Source organism: Zalophus californianus, chromosome X, assembly GCF_009762305.2.
Source record: "Zalophus californianus isolate mZalCal1 chromosome X, mZalCal1.pri.v2, whole genome shotgun sequence".
Classification (NCBI taxonomy): domain Eukaryota; kingdom Metazoa; phylum Chordata; class Mammalia; order Carnivora; family Otariidae; genus Zalophus; species Zalophus californianus.
Genome location: NC_045612.1, coordinates 125,198,611 through 125,218,819, shown reverse-complemented (window position 1 = coordinate 125,218,819; position 20,209 = coordinate 125,198,611). Strand labels below are relative to the sequence as shown.

Below are 20,209 nucleotides of genomic sequence, written 5' to 3'. Positions count from 1 at the left end.
CAAGCCCATTTCCCAGGCTCTGGAAGGGCCTTTATGTGTTACTCAATAATTTATTACTGACCCGCCTTATGAATGTTGGGAATAGCAGCTATTCTGAGCATGTGCTCTCGGAGGGAATGAAAGCGAAGCTTCAGTGTGCCCACAGAGAAAGGCAAAAAAGGCTCCGGGGACATTCTCTCCCTGCCCTTGGTGTCAGCCTGGAAGACTCAGGTGACGGGGACTCAGGCAAGGAGCCCATTATGGAGAATGTGGTGTGCAGGAAGCAGTGAGCTCCAAATGGCTATTTAGGACACAAAGAGGGGAGTAGGGGGCACACCTCTGGTCGTATTCTGGTGGGCACCCACTGAGTATGTCAGCCAGGTGGCTTTCATCGTTGTCCACTGTTCCTCTCGTTAACTTCCACGTTCTTGCACTTCCCAGCACAATACAAAGCTCAGATCCCCAGCATTTGAATTGCCCTTGGACCAGACCTATTGCCCGTGGCTGACCTTCAGCCTCCCCACTCAACTTCAAGGCTTTGTAGCTTCTAACTATCACCATGGCGGTGCTGTGAAATCAAGGGAAAGGAAAGTCCCCATCTTCATGTTCCGTAGCGTGTTCTTGCATGGGTGCGGCTCCTTTGATTAATGATAACAAGTGCACCCCCTCCCCCAAGTATCTCATCTCAGGAGGATGTGCCAGCCAACCAAAGATGTGCCCGCACGCGCGCGCGCGCACACACACACACACACACACACACACATACACACACAGAACCAAGGACAACAGCAACAGTAAAAATCCAAGTGCGGGGGAGGGACATCTTATCTCATTACCTATGGGAGGAAATATCCATTCAGCCAACTATCCATGCACACACACCATATCCCACTAGGAGGGAAGGAAGCACGTTGGCATGACCCACTAGAGAAGACAGCATTCATTCATCAAACTTTTATGGGCCTGGCATTGCAGGATGTCCAGGTAATATAGATTTGTCTTTTTCTCGAGAGATGCATATCCCTCCAAGAGGCTGTGCGTCACCGATCACAGTGTCCCATTTTGTGATCATTGAGACATGAGGACTTGGTGTCGTGTGGTGCTTTCCTTGGGATGCCCCCGCCTACAGCATTTCCCCCAAATGCCACTATTCCCCAATTTTGAGAGATAAAGGTATTGATACACAACCACAGAAGGAAAAGTTCCTGCCTCTCTGAATCCCCCTCGAGGTTAAAGCGTTGGTCTTTGTGCTGCCTTGATTTTGTTGTAGGGACAGACACCACCTGTCACACATGACCCTTAAGGATCTGGGGTGTGAGATCCATAATTCTCATCTCAATACATCTTTGTCTCCTTCAGAAAGTCCCAGGGGAAATAATTCTAGGGAAGTGGCTCTCAAGTGGGGGATATCTGGTAATGACTGGGGATATCTGGTAATGACTGGGGTTATCTTTGGTTTCCGAAATTGCTGGAGGTCAGGGCTGGTATCTCGGGGATAGAAGCCAGGGATGCCGCCACACGTCTCACAAGGCACAGACAACCCTCCCACTCAGAGAATCACCTGGCCCAAAATGTTGGTCATCTCAAAGTTGAGGCCCTGCTTTCAGGAGTGGTTGTTTTCGGATGCCTGGCAGGTTGAAGCCTACCTGAAATAGTCGGGCCTGAACTTGACAAACCAGTAAACAGAAATGCTTAGGAAAGTCATTTCGCAAGGGGCTTATTTCTTCTGAATGTGCCACACAGGCTTTCCGGATCCCATAAAACCCCATCCCGTCTGGACCACCCGAGACAAAACACAGGATCTCCTGGGTGTCAGCAATGTGCGGGTCATTCCTGGGAACGTGGGCCATATTGGATGAGGCTGTGTCCCCGCCCAGCAGGGAAACCCCGGGTGCCTGGGGCTCCTTCCCCGTTTTCCCCTCTGAAGGCAAACCCCGCCTGAGACAGTAGGACTCTGTGTCTGAGCACTGGGCCATTTTAAAACCTGTCTGAGATTCCTGACGAGACCGAGAAACGGCAGTAATGACACCCACCCTGGGTCTGGCCTTTCCCGGGCATGTTGGAGCCCACGGAGAGCAGCCTGGTCATCGATTAGAGTGTCGTTGGATAGAGAAAGGAAGAAATGTCCTCTGTGTTCTGTGTGCAGTGAGATTAGGCAGCATTTTCAAAATATGAGGGTTGGTAGGTTCAACGGAAAATCTGAGTTTACCTTATCAGATTAGGTAATTTCTCAAGGATGCTTCTCCTGCTATCAAGCCTATGTGCATCGTTTCTGAAACGTGAGTCCTGAGGTTCTGCACATGTAACGGGCCCCACTCCCTCCCTCGGGAAATTGGGAGAAGAGGGAATTTGCAAGCAGTGCATTGTGTGAGCTCCAGGAATTAGTGCAAGCTTCTTAATCAGCAGGCGATCGTTTGGCAATGCACATTGGGTAGTGAACAATGAAGCAATGAATGGGTTTCTTATTTATGGAGCGTTAGAGATGGCTGGACTTTTCCATTGAGGATTCAAGAATGGCAGGTCTGTGTTTTTACACGGGGTAGGTGCCCTGAGGCTGAGGCTCCACAAAGGCATCCCCCTAATCATCGTCCAGCAAGTGGATGATGTGCCCTGTTCCATTCTGCCGTTGGCGTGTTATTCGCTGGGCTGTCCTGGGTAGAGGGGTGCTGACGTCGTTTGTGTGTGACGCTGGGTATCCGCAAGGTGGTAAGTACTGGACACGATCCCAGAGGTCAGGGCTGGCCTCCTCCTCCTGGAATCAGATTGCATCCCTGGGACGCTGCAGGGAACTCACTGACTGGGTCTGAGAGGACCCAGATTCTACGAAGAGGGGCGCAAGTCTACGGCATCACGGCCTCGAGCCATCCCTGGTCAAAGGGGCGGAGCCACGTGCTCACTGTAGTTGACCCACACGTTCTGTCTCATCCAGCACATAACAGTGGAGGCCTCTCTGGAGTCTGACCCTGGCTTCACGAGGTTATTCCCTAATCCACAATAATGGACACTTCCTTGCTGACAGGTTAGCTTCTGTATTTCCTCTGCACGCACCGCCCCCCTTACCCTGACTTCTCGGAACCTTGTTTTTGTCAGGTCAGAGCCTAGCCTCTGCACACGTGAACATGAACGTGCCGCCTGTGTAGGCATGCCTCTCATTCCCGACAGAGATAGCGGAGAACGTGTCCATGACGGAGCCGTCGCCTCTCATTCCCGACAGAGAGAGCGGAGAACGTGTCCATGACGGAGCCGTCGCCTCTCATTCCCGACAGAGAGAGCGGAGAACGTGTCCATGATGGAGCTGTCGCCTACACCGGGAGACACACGCCAGGAGACAGGCGACCGATGCCCGCAAAGAACCAAACGCAAAACGGAACTCGGGCTCACCACCTGCAGCGGTGGCTTCTCCGTCTCCCACAAACACTGACCACAACCCCGGGGTCTCCCCGCCACCCTGTACTTTGCACGGTTGCCATGAGAAACTAAATTTAAATCCCTTCCCAGAGACACCTGTGAGCCTACCGACTGCTATCTTCCCTTCCACCAACATGAACGTTTTACCAAAGAGCGATTCGTTATTCAAACTGATTTGATGGACTTGAAATGTTCATTCTGTTCGATTTGATTCCATCAGTGACGACTCAAAACGGACTTTCTCCTTAGACTCAGTATGGGCTCATATTAGATACGGGCCTTTCTATACAGGCATCTGTATAGATGTTACTGAAGTTACTAAATCATTACGTTGCATTACCTGAGGTTTTACTCTGCTTTTCTTTTAAAATGCCTCTACCTGCCAAGTGGCGTCACCTATGAGTGAGAAAATTCATCAGCGAATTTCCTATTGCCCAGGGATGCGTTTGCAAGACACTTGCCGTTTCAGTATTTGAGCATTCCCCTACAAATTATATTACTCTCATTGATGTTCTTCATTTTCATAGCAATTGCCACTTCTGAACCTTCACTGCATTATCTCCCGGGAGGGTGTCCTGACCTCACACGCATCCGGTAGGTTTGAGACTCCTTCCCGTGCAACCAGGAATCACTATGTAACTTTCCTGTCCAGAAAATTTGCCTTTCAGTCCTTAATGTTATAAACTTGTGCTTTGTTTCCCCATCGCTGTCTTAGCTTGACGCAAGAAATGAGCAACATGCCAAACGCTTGAACCGTAATATGCTTTCATCACAGCTTCCCCACACACACCAAATAAAAACTCTAGGAACTTTATAAGGAAGATATTTTATACGAAAGGACAAACCGGGCAGCATCTCTGATAAAACGGATGTGGGTTTGACGGCAAGGCATTTGTGGACTTGAGTGGTTTCCTACCTACCATACGTGTCTTTCTTTCAAGGGAGTGAGACTCTTTCTCTTCTCCCCCCATGCACATTCTGCGTGATGTAACCACAACATACCTTGCTCATGTTCATTGGGCGATGTTCAAGGTCTTTCCCTCGAAATTTCATCCACCATTTAAGGTCTGAGCCAAGATGGAACCACGTCCATGAATACTCCACGCACTGTTCTCTCTTTCTAAAACCCCAGAGCATTTATAGTATAGTTCCTTGTTGGCTCAATGTGAGTGTCGACTCAACGCCATCCCATGTTTCACTCGCTTCTTCAGTACCCGTTTACTGATCATCTACTATGAGCCCAACCAAAGGCTCGATCCAAGCACATAACAACAGGGAGAGAGAGATATTTGATGCCTGGCTCTTAGAGTTTAAAATCTTGGAGCAGAAACAGACATCAAGCAGAGACACACACAAGATGTTTATTTATTAAGATCATGAGTCCCACTTCAAGAAGAAGAACATCTATATAAGACATGGACCGGTCTCATATAGATCTCAGCTTCTCTGGGTGAAATTCCCAGCAGTGTCTTGAAAGGAAAAAAAGAGAGAGAGAGAGACAGAGAGAGAGAGAGAGAGAGAGAGAGAGAGAGAGAGAGAAAGGGAAAACTAAAGAAAAAGACAAGAACAAGACACCTTCTGGATGAATAATTCCTATTACTGTGTATAGATTCTTTGCAACAGCACCCACCTTTGTGTTCACAGAAGTCATAGTGCAGATTTGAGATATTCCAAACATTCTCTGATGCTTTGAGTCTCTGTATGTACAGACCTCTGACTGGGACAGGAGAGTACGTTGCCCTTTTCTGCACACCAGATTAAAACATCTAACGCATTCTCGAAGTTGGGAGTTGCTCACTGGCCCATCTGAGCCCCCTTGATTGCCCCTTATCTGCAGCCCACAGTCAATACATCCATCTAATCCCTGGGTCTCGTTCCTCAGGATCTTATAAAATATCCCCACCACCTCCTAGATCTTATTCGGTAGAAAGATACTCATTATATTCCTTTCAAAACCCATGTTTTTTCTCAACTTTCTGCTCTGTACCATGATGGAGAACACTTCCAGCAGATTCCCCATTTCCGTCCTGAGCATTCTCTCCCCAACCCACCCCACCCCTGCAGGTTGATTTACACCAGAAGATTATAGCAACAGCCTATCATCATGGCATTGGTCAAATTTCAGACAGTTTACCTGCTTTATGTGACTTCGCCTCAGTAGACAGACCTCAGACATGATTTGATGGCTGCTCAAAAATCCACTTGAGAATCAAGCAACACGTAGTCAGAATTGTGAATACCTAAAATAAAGCAGAATGTAAATCATGATGAGAGAACACAAAACTGCTTGCTCTGGTCTCAAACCCTTTGGACCTCGGGCTGGTTGCTGAATATAAGCTTAAAGGTCTGAATGTCTGCTATTTGCAGCTGTGAGCACCGGTACAGATCATCATGTTTTGACCTCTTTATTGAGGTAGACACCGAGGGAGGAAATAGAATGTCTGTGTCATTGTTAGAGAGTATTTCCCCATTGCTTGGTCTCTTATTATTCCATTGTGTTTTGCTTTTTGTGCTGTGGAATACTGTTATTATTTTTTTTAATTCTGTGGCATTACTGCTGAAACCAATCCAATGGACACAACTGGAGGGTAGCAGAACACGCCACCACAAAATATGCCACTGTGATGACAAATGTGATGACTGTGAGCTCTAGCCACTTGAAAACCAGCAGGTGGAGGGTCAGGGTTTCCCTGATGAACCATGAGAGACGATGGACTCCCCCAAACAAACTGAGGGTTCTAGAGGGGAGGGGGGTGGGGGGATGGGTTAGCCTGGTGATGGGTATGAAGGAGGGCACGTACTGAATGGAAAAAAAAAATGGCAGGGCTAAAAGAGGCTCTAAACTTATCGTTCATGATCTGATTTGTAATTGTGTGATTCTAACTATTTTGTGATGAATGTGCACAATCATGTATTCAGTTTTCTTGATGTGTTAAAAAAAAGTAAGGTTATTTCAGGTAAAAGAGCATTTATCAAAGTATGGTTTTCTATGAAAAGCAAGAACTGGAAATTATTAAATGTACATTAAAGGCATAAAAATATAATATCATAGAGCCAAACAATGGAATAGTAACAGACTTTAAAATAAACAAGAAATATGTACAAATATACGGATGAACTCTACAAATATAATATTAAATGATAAGCTTTTAATAAAATCTGGAAACATTTGAAAAAAAAAAGAATTCAGTAATTCATCACTTACAACACCCACTGCCTGTCATAACAAGTGCCCTCCTTAATACGCATCACCCATTTGACCCAACCTCCACCCATCTCCCTCCAGTAACCCTCAGTTTGTTCTCTATCCTTAAGAGTCTCTTATGGTTTGGGACACCTGGGTGGCTCCGTCGGTTAAGCGTCTGCCTTTGGCTCAGGTCATGATCCCAGGGTCCCCCATCGGGCTCCCTGCTCAGTGGGAAGCCTGCTTCTCCCTCTGCCTGCCACTCTCCCTGCTTGTGCTCTCTCTCTCTGACAAATAAATAAACAAAATTAAAAAAAAAAAGATTCTGAATTCTAAAGCCACTTCTTTGGATGATCCATTTCTTCTGGGTATCCCTCATGTATACAGGATGTAGATGTGTTCATAAACGTCTGTCTGTTTTTCTCTTGTTAACCTGTCTTTTATTACTGGGGTCTCAGAAGAAAAGGATTTCTTTCCACTACACAATCCTTTATGTAACTGTAGGTCATTACTTTTCCCTGAAACTCTTTTACACAGTTTCCTAGTGTTTATAGCATAATAACCTCAGCCCCGAAATGAAAATATAATTTCTTATTTGCTGAGGATGGAACAGTATGGCCATTAATGACTTTCTTTTATATTGTCTTTGATGCTTGATACGAATCATCTTTGATACTTGAATTTAATACATACGGTTAAATTGTTTGCACTTATGTTAATCATTAGATTCAAGGATTATCTTTATAGTTACCACAAAAAGCTTGGGAAAAGTTTCACTTGTGAATCTTGAAGCAGACCGATGTTTTCTCAACAGTTTGGCTACTATACTTTCGTTCCTAAAGCCTGTGCTTATGACAGAAAATAAGACCTAGTTTGTACATAACCTCAGGGTTTTTAAAAAAATATTATCTTAGTTCATAACAAAAGAATTAAACCTGCATGCAATAAACATTTGGTGAGCACCAACTATGTGTTGATAAACGTTCTAAGGGCAGGCACAGGGCAGTGAAAAGGACAGGTAAGGTCACTCTCGTGAAGCCTATTCATACAATAAAGCACAATGACTTATGCCACCATGGTGTCTCGTATGTTGGAGGATTTGAAAGAGATGGGATGGTCACAATGTCCCAGGAGATTCAGAGTGATTCCGAGTTGGCTGGTAGAGCTGATATTCTCGACAAGTGGTTGGGCAAGTTTACCTGCAAAGATGACACTTGGACTCTCCTCATGATGACAGGGGCCAGGAAGATGCAGAGCCTGAGGAAGTGGGCTGGTCACTTCATAGGACAGAAGAAAGGACTAGTCAGAGGCTAGTGAGTAAAGAGTGGAGTAGGAAGGGAAGAGGCTCAAGAGGTGAGTAGGAAGCAGGGACACTTGGAGACTTGGGGTCTTGGGCACGAGTTTGTGTGTCTTCCTGGGCTTAATGGGAAGGCTTTGGAGGGTGTTCAGCTGGGATGTGTTTTTGCCAAAACTCATTCCATCTGCAGTGTGAACATATAGCAGTGAGGGAAGCGCGAGGAGAAGCAGCAAGAGACAGACCAGCAGAGTGGTGTAGGAATGAGAGCTCAAGGCCGTCTGGGCTACCATGGCAGCAGTGGCCAGACAGAACATAGACAGGGCCAGGGGTATCTCATAATAGATTGTATACGGGATGTGAGGGGAGGAAAATAATCAGGAGTTCTGGTAGGCTTTTTGTGTGTTTAACAGAGATGGATAGACAGATAGATGATACACAGATAAAGAGATGATAGGTAGATAGACGGTAAATACGTGATGAGTAATCCGGTATAGATGATAGGTAATAAATAGTTGATGCATAGATTGATGGCGGATGGATGCAAAGATAGGTAGATAGATGATAAATAAGTGATTAATAATTTGGTAGATAGGGAGATACATGATAGGTAATACATAGTTGATGCATAGACTGATGATGGATGGATGCATAGACAGGTAGATAGATAGATTAGACAGACAGATAGATATGATGGATGGATGGCTGGATGGCTGGATAGATGGATGGATGGATGGATGGATGGATGGATGGATGGAGGGATGGGTAGATAGATAGATGATAGATAGATGATAGATAGATAGGGTTTTCAGTAAGCAATTTGTGTTTTCTTTCTGGTTATGTGAATAGAAAATTTCAATGGTTCTCTCCATTTACCAAAAAAGTGACTGGAGATAATTCTTGGTTTTAGTTATTTTGACTTGGTCCAGGTGAAGCTAGTTTCAGCTAAATAGCAAACTACCCCCTGAGAAACTCTATCATTGCTCAAGGAAATAAAAAGAAATACTTAGTTAAGTCGAGAGTTCAGCCCAATGGGATTCCACCGTCAAATGGCAAAGTGTCAGCCAACACCTGAATGTGTGAATGTGGACTGAAACTCACGGTCTTAGAAAAGCAAGTCGCCCTAGAGAAGACTTTCATTCACACTGACCCACCATCTACAAAAGAAGACTTGTCCCAACATTCCACCGAAAGAAGAATAGCTCTCTTTCCTTCTTCCTTCCCTCCCCCCCCTCCTTCCTTCCTTTCTCCCCTGCTTCCTTCCTTTCTCTGTCTCCTCCTTCTTCTTTTTTCTTTCTTTCTTTTTTAACTACAAATATCTTTGAATTCTTCCAGAACATAATTTTAGATTTTCACGAGTTGACTGTGAGACATCATGCTCCTCGCACTATTTGACAGAGTGTGGTGTCTGGGGTTGGGTTCTGCAGGAAGCCGACTGAGAGGGTGATTAACAAGCACGAGGTTTATCAGGATCAACACCTCGGCAAAGAAAGGGACACAAGCAAGACTGCATGCAGGGAGAAGTTCAGACCACGGAATATAGGCTGCTTCTAGAAGCTGGAAACGCAAGGACACAGATTCTTCCTCGTGCCTCCAGAAAAAAACACAGTGCTGCCAACACCATGCAGGGGATACCTGCGTCAGACTTCTGACCTCCGGAACAGAAAGGTACTAAGTTGATGTCACTTAACCACTAAGAGTGTGGTAATTTGCAGTGATAGGAAACTAATATATCTAGTAAAATGTTAATTTTAGTTAATGAATGGTAGCATCTGTGTGGCAGGGACATAAATGTCCAAGGGAGAATTCCTTCAAGTTTTTGTATGTTTGGGAAAATTTTCATTGGGGGATATATTTGTTGGGAAGAAATAAATTATTAAAAAACGTAAGAAGAGAGTGGCTCACCATAGTACTAGTTTGGATTCCCTTCTGTGGGAAGAAAAGTACCTGGATTCAGAATCAAAGAGGGGACTGTTGACACTGCAGAAGGGACCGACAAGTGGGGGCTGCAGGCAGGTACTTGGACCTTCTCTGAAACATGTATTTAGAAGAAGGTCTCAGCTTACCCAGTTTTGCATACCCCACTCAGAAATATGAAACCTGAAAACTAATCAGCATCTCCCTCCAGAGTAAGGATTATTTATTTATTCCTGAGAAGGCTGTTCATTTATTCCCGAGCAGGTGGACTTGGCCATCCCCAGTAGGCTTACAAGATGGTAACTCCCAAAGAGCCAGTCCTGTTCAAGAGGATTTCTGGTGAATTCCATGTCCTCTATCTCAGCTACATGTCTAGGATTGGCTGTAGGCTCATGTAGGGAGGCTTCTTCTGGACTGTCCCTTAATTTCTTTGATGCATAGATTGACGATAGATGGATGGATGGAGGGAGGGATGGATGGATGGATGGATGAATAGATATGATGGATGGGTGGAGGGATGGATGGAGAGAGGGAGGGAGGGATGGATGGATGATGGATGGATGAATGGACAGGTAGGTAGGGAGATAGATAGATATGATGGATGGATGGATGGATGGAGGGAGGGATGGATGGAAGGATGGAGGGATGGACGGAGAGAGGGAGATATGGATGGATGGATGGATGGATGGGTAGATGGACTGATAGGTAGGTAAGGAGATGATAGAGAGATGGAGAAGAGCCACAGCTCCATTGTCCAGGCTGTCTGAGAACTATGATGCCATCTCTGGGAACCAGAGAGCCCCACTGGTTGTCAAGAGGACCACATCCATGAACCTAGAAACATGTATCTTCTTTAACTTTGTTCATTAATGAACCCCTCTCATGTTCTGGGCACTCTTCTTGGTTTGTATTATTCAGTTACTGCTGTGTGACAAATCATCCCCAAATGTAGCCACCCAAACATCACACATCTCACAGCTTCTGTGGGTCAACAGCCCAGGTGTGTCTTGGCTGGGTTCCTCTGGCTCAAAGTATCTGATGGGCTTGTAGCCCATCTGTTGGTCAGGGCTGCAGCCCCATCTGTGGCTCGCTCGTGTGGTTGAAGGTAAGCCCTGGTCTCTTGTTTCCTGGTCTCTCTCTCCATAGGGTTTCCTCACAACGTGGTGGCTGGTGTCCCCCACGGCAGCTGCACACATACTAGATAGTGTTGTAGGAGAGGATCCTGTACTTAGGGAACCTTACCTGAATACTAATAATGGGGGGTCAGGCTGTCTGATCTTTCCTCTCACGGAAGATATTGTCTTTATTAATAAAGTCATGATGAGTAAGCAAACTGGCTACTTGTTTGGGAGGAGGACAATGTCGTTAGCGACAACCTAACCCAAGGCTGTTAGCGACACAAACATCCTTGAAAGACTGTCCAGAAGGAAGCCTGTCAGGACCTCTAATTCCAATACAGGCAGAGATGCAAGAGACTCTAGAAGAAGTCTCTCCCCACACCTTTTTAATATGATGTCTTGAATAAATAATAATTATTGACAGGTATAATACAGCCTTATAAAATGTCAAAAACTGAGAGATATACCGACTCTCAGTCTCCGGAGGGAAAACGGGGTGAGAAACTCCCCAACGGTGAGTCTCCTTCCTGGAAATCAGACCTCCGCTATTCACACCGTCCTGTTTCACGGCTGCTTTTAGGCTTTCTAGTGCAATCCTAAAAGAAAAAATTGATCTTCAGACAACGCAGGAGCTTTCAACTGTGAATCATCTTGACCATGTGAATTGTGAAGTTAATTGCTACCATAACCTCCCTGAGAAGAAGTGAAGTATGGTGATTCAACATCATTAGCAATCCCAAACCAAGGTCATATTCATTGCGAGAGTGCTGGCCTCCTGGACCATAAGAAGGCCGTGAATGGAAGACCATTATTTCATCAAACGTGACACCTTTTATCCCATTAGAGACGCCTGAGGGGTAGAAATTGAAAATAGTTTTGTTTTAATTAGGTTCAGAATGTTTGTGTGCGTGTACACGCGTGTGTGTTTATGAGCAAGTGTTTCTCGGCAAGTCCCTTCATTATGACTGATATTTTGGACTTAAATTATTACCTAAGGACGGTCAAATTGTGGATCAGGAAGACTAAAGAAAAGGAAAGATCGAAAGCTTCCTGGCCAATACAGTAAAATATCTTACTGTGCGTTTAATTTTTCTATTCAGTGAGTTTCCACAAATTATCTCCACATCCTTCCTTATGGTCACAGAATTGAGTAAGGAATTCACTGTAAGGACATCTTAGTGGCTCAGTGGGTTAAGCGAATGCCTTTGGCTCGGGTCATGATCCCGGGGTCCTGGGATCGAGCCCCGCGTCAGGCTCCCTGCTCCGCGGGGAGTCGTCTTCTCCCTCTGCCTGCCGCTCGCCCTGCTTGTGCTCTCTCTCTGACAAATAAATACATAAAATCTTTTTAAAGAAAAGAATGCACCGTGAAACAAGTTCTGTTTTGTAATTTATATACTGTGTGAATCACTGGCGCATCCAACTCTGTCTGGATTATAGACTCCTGTGTGCGTTTTGGGTAATTTAAAACAGAATAAGTGGGAGGGATGGAGGGATGAGGGATGCAGGGAGAGAAGGAGAGAGAAAAGACAGATTCTAAGGAAGGACAGGAAGCCACAGGACTTAGTCCTTCTTAACATGCACCTCCTCTGAGTTTTTTGGAACACAGTACAGATCTTACAAGGGCTGAGATGTGGCCAGCAAAAAAGGAAGTATTTATCCAGCTTGTTGGAACGATGCACCACGTAGCCCTGTTGGTTACATCGCATGTGGTATAATCCCTGGTGCCTTTGACAACTGGTGCTCTTTTGGTCTAGGAAATAATGTTCAACCTACATAAAGAATTAACTATGGAGAAGGAAAAAAATCATTAAGTTTTTAAAAAGAATGATGTTAAAACAAAGAACTCCATAACTTAAGAGACTTCCCCTAAAGGTAATTTTATTTTTTTTATTTTATTTTTTTAAAGATTTACTTATTTGACAGAGAGACAGAACATGCACATGAGCAGGGGGGAGTGGCAGGCAGAGGGAGAGGGAGAAGCAGGCTTCCCGCTGAGCAAAGAGTCTGATGCAGGACTCGATCCCAGGACCCTGGGATCATGACCTGAGCTGAACGCAGATGCTCAACCGACTGAGCCACCCAGGCGCCCCGCCAAAGGTGATTTTATTGGCCACATTCATAACTGTGGTCATGGTTATCCCACTACATCGCACATGCCGGTGGTGGTGCCAAATTATCAAAAAGGAAAGCACTGGACCACACGCAATTGAAAATTTGAATACAAATGATGCGTTTCTGGCTCCAGAGAGAGAACTGGAAGTATCAGCTCTCGCTCACTGCCGTAGCTGCACTCAAGGGGGTTGTGAGGCTCCCTGCCCCATGCTCTTCACACCCGTACATCACCCTGAACTGCCTTCTACCAGGATCGGTTTGTATGGCCAATAGGACTCTACTCTCTGTGCCATATGCTGGATGCTGGAGCATGCCTCCAAAAGCGAGCTCGTGAAATACTTTCTGGTTTGTCTCCTGCTCTCTGTCTTGGCTCCCTCCTTCGGCAGAAAGCCAGCGCCTGTCTGGTGAGCACACTCATGCAGCCCAGAGGAGCAGGCTGCCCAGTACAGAGTGGAGGTTCTCCCGACAGATCCGCAGGAACGGAGACTCGGAGCTAATGGCCATGTGAGCGAGACATCCTGCACACACATCTTCCCTCCCCAGGCAAGCCTTCAAAGGACTGCAGTCCCAGCTGACACCACGAGGTGCCCTGAGACACAGATACCCAGCTCAGCCACCGCAGGACTTCCGAGCCACAGAAGCTGTGAGAACATGAATGTGTGTTATTGTAAGATGAGACGTTTGGTGTGTATTCGTTACACGGCATGAGACAGCTGACTAATACACACACCGGCACCATCTTCCACCGCGGGGGCAAAATGAAAATATGCAGACTATGGCTGAGATGACAAGTATTCAGTACAAAAACGTCGACATGGGTTGACACCGGTGTTCAGTGAAACGTGTCAAGAACATCGATGACATTGATAGTAAATGACTATGATAAATCCCATTCACTGGCAACTCATCATCAGGGGCCATAATCTCATTCTTGCAGATATTATATTCAACATATTAAAACACAGAATCTTTTGAGATGATTGTCCCAAAGTATAAAAGACATTTATGTTTTCATTCTTACACTTCCATGTTCACATTTGAGAAAAAAGATATAATTAATCAGATTTATGCTTGAAATAGACAAACTGATTCTAAGATTCACACGGCAGGGGGGAACTGCCAAAAAAAAAAAAAAAAAAGCCAGTAAAATTCATGGAAAGAAATTCAGGTAATTAATGGGGGAAATGATGCCCCACAGGTATTAAATCATATTTTAAGCAATAGTAATTAAAAAACAATTGACTTGTGAACAATATGGGTTTGAACTGTATGGGTCCCACTTGTGTTTTCAATAAAGATACTCAATAAATATTTGTATCCGATATGTAACATACAAGTATATTTGTATACAGTATTTGTATACAATGTAATATATATTGAATATGTCAATATATATACAATAAATAAATATTTACAGTACTATAAATGTATTTTCTTTTCCTGATGATTTTCTTGATCACATTTTCTTTTTTCTGGCTTATTTTATTGCAAGAATACAGGCTATAATATAACACGCAAAAATATGTGTTGATCCACTGTTTATATATGGTTGGTAAGGCATCTAGTGAACAGGGGGCTTTTAGTAGTTTCATTTTCAGGAAGTCAAAGGTCATAGGTGGACTTTTGACTATGTGGGCGGTTGGCGCCCCTAACCCCCCCCCATGTTGTTCAAGGGTCAACAGTAGTTTGGTTCTAGCTCACAGGATATGACAAAAGTACTTAGGGAATGGTAGTTTATAGCAATAAAATTTGGATATAATTTAAATGTGTACAGATAGAATAATGGTTAAATGAATTATGATGTACCTTCTCAATAAAATGCATGTAAGCATTTAAAAGGATGAATCATCTCCTTATGGATAATTATGGATTGGTATAGGATATACCGATAATTATGTATACATAATAATTATATATATTTATATATTTTTATATATATTTATATATAATTATGGATCGGTCTTCCAGTGATCCTTTATGTGTCTAAAATGAGATGTAAAAGCAGGTGACCTAGAGATGTTACAAGTGATGAGCTGCTACCCTTTCCCTTGTTCCTACAAAAAGAGTCCTGAGCTTCACAATGACGCATCTTTCCTATGGCATTTGACTCTAAAATGACCAGAAGGACTTGGTGGAAGTGTGGGCTTGTCAGGTGATTATTTCACCGGTTGAATTAGACCAAACTCTTTCCGGAAGAATTCAAAAATGAATGTGGCTAAACGTGCAAAATAAATAAATATAGTATCTTCAGACATAATGACCTCTAGAAATTTGAAATGTGGTCTGAAGATTTTCATAAGGCTTTCATTTCTATGTATTCAAATATAATACTAAACCCCAAGATCAATGCATATTTGGCTGTCAAACCAGTCGAGCTAAACAGGGCAAAACTCTCTTTAAAAAAAAAAAATGCCTAGGGAAGAGAGAAATAGAAATATATATTGATTTTTTAAAAATGTATCCCTATTCCTTCAAGTCAAGGTTGTTAAGTATTTGGGTCTAAAACTATGATCCCCTAATTGTTTATGGAGCATCTATTAATATGGTTTTAGTCCTAACTTTTTTTTCTTCTAATTAGTTTCTCAAGAAAGACAAAATGGATATCCATTCAGAGTGCTATACAGAAGACTAAGGATATCTTGGCAGAAATCTGTGAAGTCCTGAACAGAGCTACTTAAAAAATTGCACCACCAATTAACTGGAATACAATAGGAAGAATTGCATTTTACAAAATCGCAGATACAAAAACAGCCGTGGCATCTGAAGTAGTCAGAGTTGATTAAATTTTCTTCTTTCAGATTTTACTGTAAATGTAGATTTAGAAATAGTCCTCCCTCCTCTGCCTTTCAAAGTATTAATGAAGTTCAAACTCCTTTATTATTTCCCCAATGCTACCAAATTGTGGTAAATCTGTATTGCTTATCTTTAATGGAAGGAACATCTCAATTCACAGCGGAGCAAAAGTAAATGACAATAGCTACCACAGCAAATAATTCTTCATAGGAGTTGTTTTGCATAACAATTAGTTGTTAGGTTTACACGCTGGCTGGCTATCAGGTCTGAGGACAAATACACAATATTTGTTCTTCTAGCTGGCCCAAGCAAACTCTGAAAAAGCGACTTCTTTGCTACTGTTAAACGTTTCAGCTCTCAATAGGACCACCCCCCACCCGCCCACCCCCACCACCTTCCCAGCACTTAAACTTCCTTTTCCAGTATTAGGTGAAGGATGCTCAGACAACATCACATTAATTTCAGCGGACAGTAAATTTCATCTAATTCAGCAAGCAAGCCTCTGTTAATTAGGCCTCCTAGGACGAGTGATGGCAAGAGAGCCTCGGACTGTCACTGATCGATACGCACAACTCAAGCAGCTCTGGTGGTCAATTACTTGGGCTTCTGGGTAAGAAAGAGGGTCCTATTCCTGGGAGCAGCTTACATTCGCCTACCATCACGGGGCGGGGCGGGGGGAGAACACTCCCCCCAACCTCCGCAAACGCGACTCCAAACCGCCTTCCAGCCTTGAGCCTGATGGATGGGGGAAGTCAAGCTGCTGACACAGCTGCCAAAGACCTGCTGTTTGATCCCAGGGGCGCAAGCTTTGTTTGATGAGGCCGCAGGGGAGTAAGGACACGTGCAGCCGAATTTAATGTAATCCTGCTCTGCGGTTACTTAAAAAGGAAAGGGCATTAAAAGTCCACACAACAGCGTTTCCTTCCGGGCAGCCCTTCTCCTGCAAAGTGCCCCACGCCTGTGTCTTTGGGGGTAAACACCACCCAGGCCAAGGGTTTACACATTCACGCCTCCACGAGGTGGCAGACGCCTCAGACTTTTAGGATGAATAGAAGACCAAAAATGGGTTCTTGAGGCAGACGGTGTGGACGTGTGTTTGCGTGTATTGACTTCAACAACAATAGCGTCCGGGGTGATAATGGAAATGAGCCTGTGCTGTACGCGTTTCAGCTTACAAAGCACCTTGGCTTCTGTATTCTCACTCAAGTCCCCACAGGGATCATATCAGGAAGGCGAACTATGGAACCCATTTGACATGTGGGAAACTGAGGCTCTCAGGGAGCTTGAGTGGGGAGCCCCAGCCTCCTCCAACCACCATGAGGTCCAAGCTGACATCACACCCTCTTGGCCCTACTGGGCTACCTAAATGGGGAACAGAGTCTAGCAGAGCAATGTTTTTAGAGTTAGGGAAATCTGGCACTACCCATCTTGCATGATAACACTGGCCGATGGTAGAAGAACTGTTATCCCATTTCACAGGTGGGGAAACTGAGTCACGGAGACTTACCAAAGACCGTGTAGGGGTGCGATGGGGGCAGTCTGGCCCCAGAGTCTATGCCCTTAGTCTTCACACCAGACTCAGTGACAGCTGCTCATAGATGAGGGACGACACCAGGAGGGTCTAGTCCTTGGCAAACGGTGGCACCAGAAGCAGGGAGAGCCCGAAGCTGATCTTGGAGCCATGAAACGGCATCAAAGGCTGGGTGAGACCTTTGCCTGTCATCCATCCGTCAAACGAAACCCATGCAATATCCTTGATCCGATTAAGAATCTACCTCTTAACCAAAAGTATGATGCGGCAACAAGTCATCAATGAAGGGACATAGACTGGAAGATGGAATGGGTCACTGAGACATTTACATCTTCTTACGGTGGGAATCTTTACAGAAAAGAAGTGGAGAGTCCAGACTAAGACAGAGTGACGATGGCATACAGTTTTCAGTTTTTGGGCGATAAAATATATCACTCCCACCAACCTCATCACTTCCGAAACACGTGCTTTGTAAGTAAGCCATGCTAAGCAGAAGAGGAAGACGGGGTAGTGAGTGCAAAAGGAAAGTGTGGGCTCTTTTGAAAGACTGCCTTATGGGAATTCAACCTTATCTCAAATTTCCCTCTTAGGAACATGATAATTCCTAAAATTTTGATAAGAGATTTACATATCTCCGAGCTTGATGCATTTCTTCCCTGGTGAAGGCAATGGTACAATCCCATTTTACACTGCTGAGAAATTTATAATGGTAGGAGATAAGAAAAATAGGCTGGAGCGTCTGAGACACACAGATTAACAGTCTGCATCAATCAATTCGCCAGATAATTGCACAACCGTTCGTGTCACTTTCTACAGCATTGGCTTCAAGGTAAATAATATTCATGCTTTTTCTTTTATGATATTTTAATTATATTTGAGAGAATTATATTCATGGGCCAACATATGGAAATTTAATCCAGGGGAATGCCTTCGTTCCTTCAATATTAAAATTTAATATTTTTTCGTTGATGATTGTGATGTTATACGCAGAAGATGTAGCATAAAACCTTAGAAAATTGTTTGAGATGGTATGATTGGAAAGTCTCCAGAATTAACGGCATATAAGAGGAAAGAGCATGGGGCGCCATCTGCTAAATGGGGCCACCAACTCCCAAGGGTGTGGACTGCTTTTCCAGGACCCCCACGACCTCCCTGTGCTTATTCTTCATGGCACATATCATTTATAACATGCAATTTATCTTGCGCTTATTTTCTTTCACGTGTATCTCCCTCCCTGACCCTCTTCCAGCCACTCCCTCATCCTCAAACTGGGGCCATTTTGAGAGTAAGCAGGACAAGATTTGGGGACAGATGTGAGGTTGGCATAGGAGGATGGTGGGAGAGAGAGGGCGTGAAAGTCAGCTCGTGGGTAGCACGTGCGTCCTGCGGCTATAGGTGCGTATTTACCAAGACAGGGAGAACGTGCAGGAGGGAAACTGTTGAGCAATGGACAGCAAGAAGGGAGAAGCCAAGAATTTAAGTTTGTCACTTGTTAAGGCTAAAATTCCTCTGGGGAACCCAAACAGATGCATTAGTCAGGAGAACGCACGGTCTGGGATTTCTCGAGATGTCTGGACTGGAAATGTGACTTAGGGATTCCGTTAGCATGCAGAGGGCATGAAGGGCATAGCGCAGCAACCAGGAGATATACAGGCAGCGCCAGGCTCAGGACGTCACTCGTTACGGAACAGGGAGGTGACGGAGAACAGGAAGAGACGCTCACGAGGAGCCGTCGGAAAGGGTGCCAATCGCAAGTTTGCGTGGTTTTTTTTTTTTTTTTTTAAACAATCCAGGTCATCTTTATACAGCTATGCTAAAGCGATGCTTCCACTCAAGGAATCCTTGATTGCCTTCTCGGGTCTTAGGTAAGTACAACACAATAGATCATCAAAGCAGCCGTCTCCAGGAAATGGTGGATTGAAATATGTGTGAGTCAAAATTTTTGGATCCTTCATGTCAGGGTTTGGCTACTGAGTGGGCAAGAGAGGCTGCATCCCTGCTTCTCTGGCTTTTGACATGGGGACACCTTGCATTTGGCACCGTGCATTTTTAGTGTGCGTGCTGTTGGAAGAGAAGGTGTGGTGTGTGAGGACCGGATCAGGCTTGTTGCGGGAGAAGACAAGAAATGACATGCCTTTTCAGGAGGACAAAATCAGGTCTGCACCATCCTACAAAAAAGACCATCTTGCCGGCCCGAAGATCAAAGCCACCTTCCCATGCCGGCTGTTGGCTGAACAGCGCTTGCCCTCACGCCCACGGAGGAGGATGTATACTCAAAGCAATCTTCCAACTGGCTGACATGTCCCTTTGCCATACGCGGAGAGATGAAAATGTATGCGTCTCTATTATAGACGCTGGGAAGCATTTGTTAACGGGGAGAGGCAAGGAAAAGTGGCTAAATTTGACTATGGGAAAATATGTTCACGAAGGGAAATAGCTGTAAAACCATGGTACCAGCTCCATTTAGGGAAAGGAAGTCTGAGAAAAAAAAAAAAAGTCAAGACAAAAGAAAGACATCACCTAAATGAGGAACGGAGTCTAGCAGAGCAATGTTTTTAGAGTTAGGGAAATCTGGCTCTAACATATCCATCTTTTACTGGCCGTATAACCATCTTTCTGGGTCCCAGCTCCCTCATGTAGAAAAGGAAACTGGTGAGTTCTACTTTGGCAAGTTTCATAAGCATCAAATAGGATAATATATATCAAACTACTTAATAGTGTGGCATGGCATGTGATTCATGTCCAGGACATTTTAGTCTTTCATCTGCGGGTATTTCAACTATTTACATTTTTACTCTCACGTCTTGAGAAGAGTTGGTGGATACAGCCATTTACTATATAACATTTTTCACACCTTGACCAAACTCTAGGCA

At 44.5% G+C, this 20,209-nt stretch overlaps 1 long non-coding RNA gene across 1 annotated transcript in view; it reads right to left on the bottom strand.

Moving 5' to 3' along the window:
- Positions 1–20,209, bottom strand: part of LOC113931029 — a 230,593-nt gene that overhangs the window by 85,059 nt on the left and 125,325 nt on the right. Inside the window, exon 3 of the long non-coding RNA XR_003522656.1 lies at positions 5,522–5,627. This is a non-coding gene — a long non-coding RNA (uncharacterized LOC113931029). The remainder of the gene's footprint in view (positions 1–5,521; positions 5,628–20,209) is intronic.